General features: G+C 39.8%; 1 long non-coding RNA gene across 1 annotated transcript in view; it reads left to right on the plus strand.

The window, feature by feature from the left end:
* The window catches only part of LOC127045775 (uncharacterized), a 139,658-nt gene extending 133,268 nt beyond the window's left edge, over nt 1-6,390 (plus strand). The window contains exons 6-7 of the long non-coding RNA XR_007772814.1: nt 836-1,077; nt 2,796-6,390. This is a non-coding gene — a long non-coding RNA (uncharacterized LOC127045775). The remainder of the gene's footprint in view (nt 1-835; nt 1,078-2,795) is intronic.
* Nucleotides 6,391-9,841: the final 3,451 nt, after the last annotated feature.

Raw genomic sequence — 9,841 nt, forward strand, 5'->3', positions numbered from 1 at the left:
TTCATATTCTGCTGCTCTCCTTTCTTCCTTTTGTCAGGATCCTGAACTCAACCATCTCATGATCACTGCTGCCCAGGTTGCCACTCCTACTTCCCCCACCAGCAGTTCAAGAGTTACTTTATTTTGAAGTGGGGAGGGTGTTGGCTTGCAGGGAATTAAAATCAACAAAGGGGGCAGGTTTGCAACAAGGATCAACACACACAACTGTCACACTGAAGCCTGGCCAGTCATGAAACTGGTTTTCAAAGCCTCTGTGATGCACAGCGCACCTTGCTGTGCTCTTCTATCGCCCTGGTGTCTGGCTGCTCAAAATTGGATGCCGGATGATTTCCCTCAACCTCCTGCCTCACCATAAACGTCTCTCCCTTACTCTCACAGATATTATGGAGCGCACTGCAAGCAGCAATAACAATGAGAATGTTGGTTGTGCTGAGGTCTGACCTAGTCAGCAAACAGCACCAGCAAGCTTTTAAATGTACAAAGGCACATTCTACCACCATTCTGCACTTGCTCAGCCTATAGTTGAATTGCTCCTTACTACTGTCCAGGCTTCACGAGCCATGAGAGCATGGAGTAGGTGCTACCATGTGGTGCTGCCGGCTAGGAGACCAGCCTGAGGCAGAAGCCTACAGCTCGCATGAGGGGGAGAGGGATAACTCAGTGTTTGAGCATTGGCCTGTTAAACCCAGGGTTGTGAGTTTAATCCTTGAGGGGCCATTTAGGGAACTGGGGTAAAAATCTGTCTGGGGATTGGTCCTGCTTTGAACAGGGGGTTGGACTAGATGACCTCCTGAGGTCCCTTCCGACCCTGATATTCTGTGATTCTATGTTCCAGGTAGGATTGAATCTCCATGAGACAAAACTTAAAGAAGAGAATAACCTGGAGTCTCAAGAGGAGGATAGCCATGTCTGTCTAGGTGCCCCTGATCAACCTCACCAAGGTCTGCCAGGAGCACTCAGGAGACTGACAACTGCTATCAGTCCTACTGCACCATCTGCCGCGAAGGCAAGGAGCTGTTGCAGTGTAGCAATGCAGTACCATGTCTGCCAGCAGCACCCAGAAGACGTACTGTGACGGTGAGCTGAGTGGGCTCCATGTTTGGGGTGGTATGGTGTCTGTACAGGTAACCCAGGAAAAAAGGTGCAAAACAATTGTCTGCTGTTGCTTTCAGGGAGGGGGGGAGGCCTGATGACATGTACCCAAGACCACTCACAACAATGTTTTTGCCCCATCAGGCATTGGGAGCTTAACCCAGAATTCCGATAGGCAGTGGAGACTGCGGGAACTGTGGGAGAGTTACCCATATTGCATAGCTCTGTAAATTGATGCTAGCCACGGTAGTGAGGACGCACTCCACCAACTTAATGCACTTATTGTGGACATATGCAATCGACTGTATAAAATTGGCTTCTAAAAATCTACTTCAATAAAATCAACCTAATTTTGTAGTGTAGACATACCCTTAGTGTCTGTTTTCTTTTGTTCATTTATTTACTTAATTCTCTCCTTTCCCTTCTCTTTATTTCCTTATTTCTCTTCCTCAACCTTGCCCCTGCTTTATTCTTTCAGCTTTTCTTCATGTTTTACCTCTAAGATGCTCATTACACCATCGTTGTGGGAAGGCCTCCTGGAAAAAGTTCATATTCTTTTTTGCCCTAATATATTAGGATCTGCTCTCCTGTCTTCTGACAGGCTACTCCAGAGAGAAGGCTTTCATTTGGTAGTGTTCTGTGTCTGGATCTTAAACTCTTTCAAAGGAGTGCTTTAAAGATCAGGATCAGGGTCTTGAACTGTAGAAGAAATCAAATGATGCACCAACAAAGGGTGCAGAACACTAGTGTTCTCACAGGTCTTTCCTGCCAGGCAAAGGGGCTACTGCAGTTGTAGCTTCTGAATAGCTTTCTCTCTAATTCTCATTCTGGGGAAATCTTGCTCCTAAGTAATACGTGTATGATCTTGCACTCAATGAGGAGATTTTAAGTGTGAAATTCTTCCCTTTGTATGCCCATTTGCCTGCCGAACTGTCAGAATGTATGTTTAGCTCTCAGGATACCAGTTTCCCTGCTTTTGAACCATGGAAACAATGTAAAGTTTGAACAAGTGTGAAAAAGTCATAATTGAAACCTTGTGTTGCATTACAACAATGCTATGCCCAGGATCAGCACTTTATCAGAATATCCAACTAGGACAGGAGTATAATGTACTAGTTAAAGTGGGAGATTCTGAGTCAGGCCCGGATCCCAACAGTAGGTGAAATCTTTGCCCAGTTGAAATCAATAGGAGTTTTGTCATTGACTTAAAAAAACCCTCAAATTTCAACCTGCCTGACTCGAGCAGTCACTTAATCTCTCTCTGCATCTCAATTTACCCAACTGTAAGACAGGTAAATACTATTTTTCTATCCCAGGGAGATGCTGTGCATAGGCGCTGACTCCGTGGGTGCTCTGGGGCTGGAGGGAGGAGGGGAAACGTGGTGTGCTCAGGGGAAGAGGCTTACTGAGGTGGAGATTTAGGAAGAGAGCCACTGGGGCAGGGAGGGTGGGGAGCTGGGATGGGGACTTTGGAGAAGAGGTTGGAATGGGGGTGGGGCCAGGGGTGGGGAAACGATGGAGTCAAGGCAGGGCCTGAGGCGGGGGTCCCGAGCCCTTACTGGCACCAGATAAAGTTGGCGCCTATGATGCTTTGTAATTTAATTACATTTTGCAAGAAGCACTGAGAGCCTCAGATTAAAGACACTTTACAAATAGCCGAAGTATATTCTTCACTTTACCAAATGTGTTATATTTTCACACAGATTCAAGTATTTGGTATTCCCCTCATCTCATCTCATCTCTGAAGAGTTTGTTTTCTTCAAAAGCAGGAGATAATTACTGATAGCAAAGAAGAGTATGTTTGTGAAGATGGCACCTACAGAAACATTTCCTTTGAAGATATAATATATATCATGGGGCAGGAGCTTTTTGGGTACCTGATGTGGTAGTAACAGCATCAGGCATCATCAATAGTAGAATATAAGGCAGCTTTATCAGCTATTTTTTTCTGAATTCAAGATGTTCTCAAGTTTTGTCCTCTGGAAGAAGACAACTTCTTGTGGCTGAATAGCATATTTTAAATGTGAAGACCCAGTTCATCAGCTGGTGTAAAGTGGTGTGTCTGCATTGTCTCAAGTGAGGAGTTAAATAGGGTCAGTAAAAGGGCAACCTGACAGTAATGCATGCATAGTGAAATCTACCACATAACTGGGAACGTGTGCAAGGATGTAGATATCCCACCGTGCCCCTCTGAATTGGAGTCAAGGGCAGAACAGCTGTACCAGGAGATCTTTGTGTGTCAGAAAAAACATTACCTGTGCGATACCAAACCATCTTGCACAAAATGGAAATTCAGGGGCTATCTGTTTAAGAGGTCATTGGAATTGCACTCATGCAGATCCATTACCCAGCAACCTGCATCTAGAGATGTGGAAGGATAGCACTGTAGACTCTACTTCAGCCCATAGTTTGAGAAGCAATCTGCCCCATGAGATTTATTTTTAGCCCATCCAACGTTATTGATGACACCTGCATAAAGCACTGTTACCCAGACTATATGTAGGTTTCCAGAATGTCAACCACCGCACATATTTCTTCAGTTCAAAACTAAATAAAAATCTCTAAATAATGCTGGATGCTGCTATTAATGGGCTATCAAATGCCCAAGATTCTCACTGCATTTAGAGTAATTATCACTTCATTCAAATCATTAGTCTACGTTTCCCCCAGACAGAGGCAATGCAATGGAGGCTCACTGAAGCTCCAGCATCACTTTTCAGTGAGTATTAGAGCTCAGGATATAAAAATTAGAATGGATTGTTAGCAATTTTCTACAGATGTACTTTGCAATGAGCAGTGACCTGTAGTTTATGATACATCTCCAAAGAAGTGGGTTTTTTTAGAGCTATTTTAACAAAATACTTTGCTTTGAATCCAGTAATTGCCAATGCATTTGAACACTGAAATGGTCAAAATTTTCTTCTGACCTAGATCATTTTGGTTGGTTTATATGTATGTGAGATGAAGGGTATTGAGTTTTCTACAAAAAATATACCTGATTCACAAATTCTCCCATTTTAAGAGAGATTCATTGTCCTAGGAGAATACCTGTTAATGACACTAGCAAATGCCTATTTCAGACAGGGATGACCTGTCAGGGATCTATAGAGTGTAAAACCAAAACTATTTTCTGATTATACTATAACGATTTATGGAAGCAAATTGAAAGAATGCTAAAATAAAATTAAGGACCTATATTTGGTAAACTAGATATGAAACTAGGTGGTAAATGTAACCTATTGGCAGTGATTTGCAAAATGCTTGCATCACACCTTAGACTCAGTTGTACACATGTGACAGTACCCAAGGTACAATCTGGACTGATGGACAGCTGTGCCCCCTCAAGTCTCCAATCTGGGGTGCTTTTTACACTGCCTTGCTATGAGAACAACCCACTTCTGGTCTGCTCACACTTAGCCTCCAGCGTGTAAATCATTCCCAGCTATATTGTAAGAGTGCCGTAGCCAGCCACTCTTGAATTACCCTGTAGGGCTACACCACTAAACTCCCAACACCAGGAAACTCCTAGTCCCAGATTTCCACCCCCAGAAATGTGTTTTTTATGGTCCAACTTTTTCCCAGACAATACAAGCTCAGATAAAGTCTGTCATTTTATTAATAGAAAATAATATGCACAAATTCTGTTATCCCAAATGAAGTTCCCCAAACACTTCAATCTGAGCACACGCTGGTTTAGGTAAAACAATAAAACAATTTTATTGACTACAGAAGATAGGTTTTAAGTGATCACAAGTAATGAGGCATAAAAGTCAGAATTTGTTACAAAGAAATAAAAGGTAAAAGGCAAATAATACCTAACTTAATAAGCTAAGTCAATTCAAGGAAAGGTCTCTTTCATCACAAATTCCAATATTCTTACTGGCTGAACCCTTTAGTCAAAATCTCCCCTCAGTCCAATTCGTCTTCAAGTATTGTTGATGCCAGTTGATAGAAAGGAAGAGATCATTTGGGATATTTGTTCTCTCCTCTTATAGCTCTTTCTTTTGCACAAGAATCATCTCCAGCTGATGTTCAGGGGACAGAAAGTCTTCACGGATAGGAATCTAAAGCTGCTTCTTTGTCAAAATATAGATTTTTTTGCCCACACCCTCTCTCCTGCCAAAGAGTGGCCACTTAATCAGGTGATGGTCCATTTGATCTTGTTGACACCTGGCTGAGGAGTTGGCTAACCTTTTGTCTCCGGGGTACTGGTTTGTGACAGCTCTCCAGAACATGTTTGGAAATGTCTTGGTAACATTGTACTATGGGATCTTATAACCCTATATGTTTTACTAAGACACTAATGATCAGCAAATCATGAGTTTTCAAATGATATCTCACAAGTCGTGCATTGTACAAGATTTATTATAAAAGGGGTAAACATAGGGATATGATGGTTTAGTGTAAATTGCAGACCTTTGTTCACATATATGCATATAGGCTGATGTTGTCAATATCTCTTCACTTCATGATTCTCATCTGATCTTCCTCCCTTTCTCAACTCCCATAAGCCTAGGGACTCTCACATTAGAAGTTTGAGTTTGCCAGACTCTATCCTCCATACAAATTTCCAGAGATTGGTTCATTTCTAGTCCTTGTCAATCAAATGTGCAAGGATCAGTTTAGAAACTCATCAAGCATCAAATCCTGTACTGCTCACACAGCCCTACATAATGGTTAGAAAACAATATTAACAATAGTCTTCAGTTTAAAAGAAGAAATGGATGCACTTAACTAATAATGGTTGTCAAGTAGGATTAGTTCTGACAATCATCTCCTTCCTCCTCCCCAAGCTTTCAAAATCTCATACTGATTTTGTACCAAGACATACACACAGGTACAAAATAGATTTTTATCATCCGTGCCATAGTCCAAGTGATGTAGTTATTCTATTGTGTGAAAATATGCAATAGGAACAATGGAAAAAGAAAATGTGGGTTTCTTTCACTTAAAGGTCTTGACTTTGTTTTGACAATTCATATGGGTTGTGTTGTACATTTTCCAAGATGAAAATAATGGGTCAAATTCATCCTTGGTATTACCTTCAATGGAATTACACCAGGTGAACATTTTGGTCCCATCTGTCTAAAACCTGTGTACAAAAGGGAATTTTGCCATTTTCTTCAATGGGAGCAAAATGTAGAGACCTAACTTTTTAACCAACAAGGTCAAAAGTGTCGTTCATTGAATGACTAGGTGTTTTGTGTCTGTCAGTTTTCAAAACTGTAATTAATGAAAGCACAATAGGTATATTTGTATAATTTTTTAGGCTTGGCAATAAAAGCCAGAGACTTTTCATTCTGTGCCACAGTGTTTTTTGGGGGGGGGTCATAAAGCCATCAAGAGTTTAAATGCAGGACATTATACATTTCTAACTCTGACACACTTAGCTAGGAAATATAATATAGGACAGGCTCGAGATTAGTAGATTTAGATGGCAGAAAAATTATAGTATCATTTGATTTCCTTCATTTCCTTAGGCTTAATGCTAGTAAAAAATTGCATCCTCGTCAGAGATGGACAGTCCAGAGAAGAGATGTTTAACTAGAAAGTAGCCCTTAAGGAACAGAAACATTCTGACCTCCTAGTGTTAGACTAAATGCTCTGTCCAGTGCCTGCAGCTGATTAATAAGATTTTTAAAGGAAACATTAGGAACTTTAATTTCTACTTGTCAAGGCTGGCTAAGGTTAATTACATGAACATAGATAAATCATTTTTGCTATTTTATTATATGACATTAATATATTACCCCCATCCCCCCCCCAAAAAAAATTAGCTGTTGCCATTTTTGCTTTTCAATATGTAAAGAACTGGTCCACAACAACGTAGGTTGTAAAGTTATAGAAGATGCAGCACCAGATTCTGCTCTGGGGTGCTATGACAGATAGCTCACTATGTATTTATCATTTTGGTTTACATTTCTGAAAGCCTATGCCATGGGATTAGTGTGCAGAAAAGATGACTGTTATTTTTTATTTTAATGTTTTTTTTCATTTAAAAATTTCTATGAGCATTTTTGTTTAAATTTCTTTGCAGGGATAAAAGGGATGGAAATATCACAACTGATATCAAATGTCTTCCCCATTATTAGCCCTATTTGAATAGATAACTGCAAAAAGTGTGTCTGTGCTCTGTGTGTGGAGGGGGAGGGCTTACAGTGGTTTCCGTCATATATGGAGTTTAGAGTTTGGTTCAATGGCTCACAGCACCTCCCACTATACAAATTGTTCCAGCACCCTGTGTCACAACAAGAAAACAAAGTTAGGAGGGGGGGAAATGTACATAGTCATATTCACCTCAGTTGCCAGTCTGTAAGAAACAAAACTTTTGGGATTAGAGAGAAATCCCTAGTTTGAGAAAATCCCAGAAGAGTACAAAATCTCACTCAGTTCAATGCAGTAACATTTGGTGTTTCAAAGAATGAGGCAAAATAAATCAGCTGCCTGGAAGCTGCTTGTGTTGTTTTTTTTCCCCAACCTCAGATTCAAAAAAATGTGTCAGGTGATTTGCACCATCTGGCCCACAAATGTCACTAAGGGTCAGGAGGTTAGAAACCCAAGGATCTTGAAACACCAGTCTTAGGGGAAATGCTGGCTATGCTGGTGAAAGGTCACAATAACACAGAGCTTGTGAGGAGCCAAAGTTAGTACTGAGAAGAAGCTGGACTGACAATGCAATAGACAAATCTAAATTAGAGTCAAACTATCGTCATTATTGTATAATCACTATGGCAACTAAACATGGTCCTTCTGCTGAAAAAATGTCACTGTAGTACCTTACTCAATGAAAAAAAAACAGCCAACCTAGAATTGTTGCCAGGGCTGCATTAGAGTGAAAGCTGTAGACTTAGAAAAGAAAGGGTAATAAAATACACAGAATAGAAAACAAGATTAGAGATGATTTTTTGCCTCTGAGGCCTTTTTCAGATTGTAGAAGAAAAAGATTAGCTGCAGAGACAATATGAATATTAGCTTTCCGGTTTTTCCGCTCTAGTAATAACCTTTTAAGCCTCTTTTCATAGTCCACAGAAGACCATCCTGTCACCTGCTGCCTTATCTATCTCATATTTTAAGATACCTTGCTATCAGTTCCATCTTTCTTTACAAATTATAACTATGGTTCTTTCCTGTTTTGGGAATTCTGCCCTCTGGATAACGTGACTGCTTTTCATGTGGTACTCTTCCAACTGCTGTGAAGACTGAAGGTTTAAATGAGCAATGGCAGCTTTGTTACTGGAGTTTCTGTTCTTAGTTCATTGGTTTGTGAACACATATAGAGCTAAATCCATCCCTAAGGAAACTCCATGGATTCACAATAATGAATCTGGCCCATTTTCTTCTATTATGTTGCCATTGTGTTAAAATATACACTGATATAATACACCAGGGGAAAATAAAATGCTTAATCATTTAGGAACTCAATTATCTTTATTGTTTTCTATGCAATATCACTTCTGAATTTAAAATTTTGCCACAAGGTTTAAAAATAGCTGAATCTCGAAGGACTGTCATAATCCAATAATATTTCAAGTCCCCTGCCAATAATGTTAAGATACCTTGTATTCTGTGAACTGTAGAAAATAACAAAGAACTTCTATTAAGTCAATAGTCAGTGTATTTTTAAATAGACTGTCATAAAAATTATTATTTTTGTTTAAAAAAAGGAGATGCAATCAGTTACATTTTCAAATGCCAGATGGGATTTATTTGATTTTCTCCAGTTAATTTTCATGGGAGTTACACAAACAGAAAAGCTGTGCACTGTTTTGAAGACCTAGAGGTAAATGTTTTATGAAATTGTATGGGCATTGACTTACTTTTCAATACACTAAGGAAGAGATGCTGTTCATTCATCTTTTCAGTTTGTTAATTTATATACAGGCTTTTGCAATGTAGATTATAGTTTAGAATCTTGTGGTCACAATTGTAATGCCGTGGATACTACCATAATACAAATAATGAATAATCTTACAGAAGCTTAGTAAGACCTAGTGTGCTTTAAAAAAAAACAAAAAACTTCCCTTCCCCTTTAAGCAGTGGTTTCTTTTCACAGTTCATATTTTAAGCTTTAGCAGACATGCTCTGTTACACAATTCTAAACAGTGTGGGAGCCAGCATGACAAATCTAGCTCAGCATATGCATCAGGTGGTTCCACAAAAAGGCTATATTAAACCTCAGAAATAGTTCATACACCTGTTTAGAATCTCAACTGAAGTGCCCGTTTCAAATGTTTGACTTCCATATTTTTCTCCCCTATGGAGCAATTACACAGAAGATTGGGAAGGATTTGACCAGCTGGTTAAGTGTGTCAGATTCAAATATGGACAGAATAATTGTTCCATTAATATACCTCAGTCCTGATTTTCAACATCCCCCCTACTTTTTTAAAACTCTTAAATAGCAGCTCTTAGTCATGTTAAATTGTAGGTTGGTAGTGAGAGTTGGAAAAATGTCCAGTAATGACCCTGATCCTGATGTAGACCGACTCTCGAACATGTGCCCTCTTGACTTCATGGGCACAAGAATCTGCACACATATATCAGAGTGCAGGATCAGATTCTAAATATTTCTCTTTAGGACTCAAGGTGCTGATTCTGATGGCCGAACAGCTGTCTTAACCAAATCAGTAACTGGCATCACTACCTATTCTTAGGAAAAGATAGGGGCACTCTCTGGATTTCCACAGGGTAATATAAGGAAAATACAGGTTCATCCTCCAAAGACAATGTTTGTGCAGAAGATCACTCA

Source organism: Gopherus flavomarginatus, chromosome 2 (assembly GCF_025201925.1).
Source record: "Gopherus flavomarginatus isolate rGopFla2 chromosome 2, rGopFla2.mat.asm, whole genome shotgun sequence".
Lineage (NCBI taxonomy): Eukaryota > Metazoa > Chordata > Testudines > Testudinidae > Gopherus > Gopherus flavomarginatus.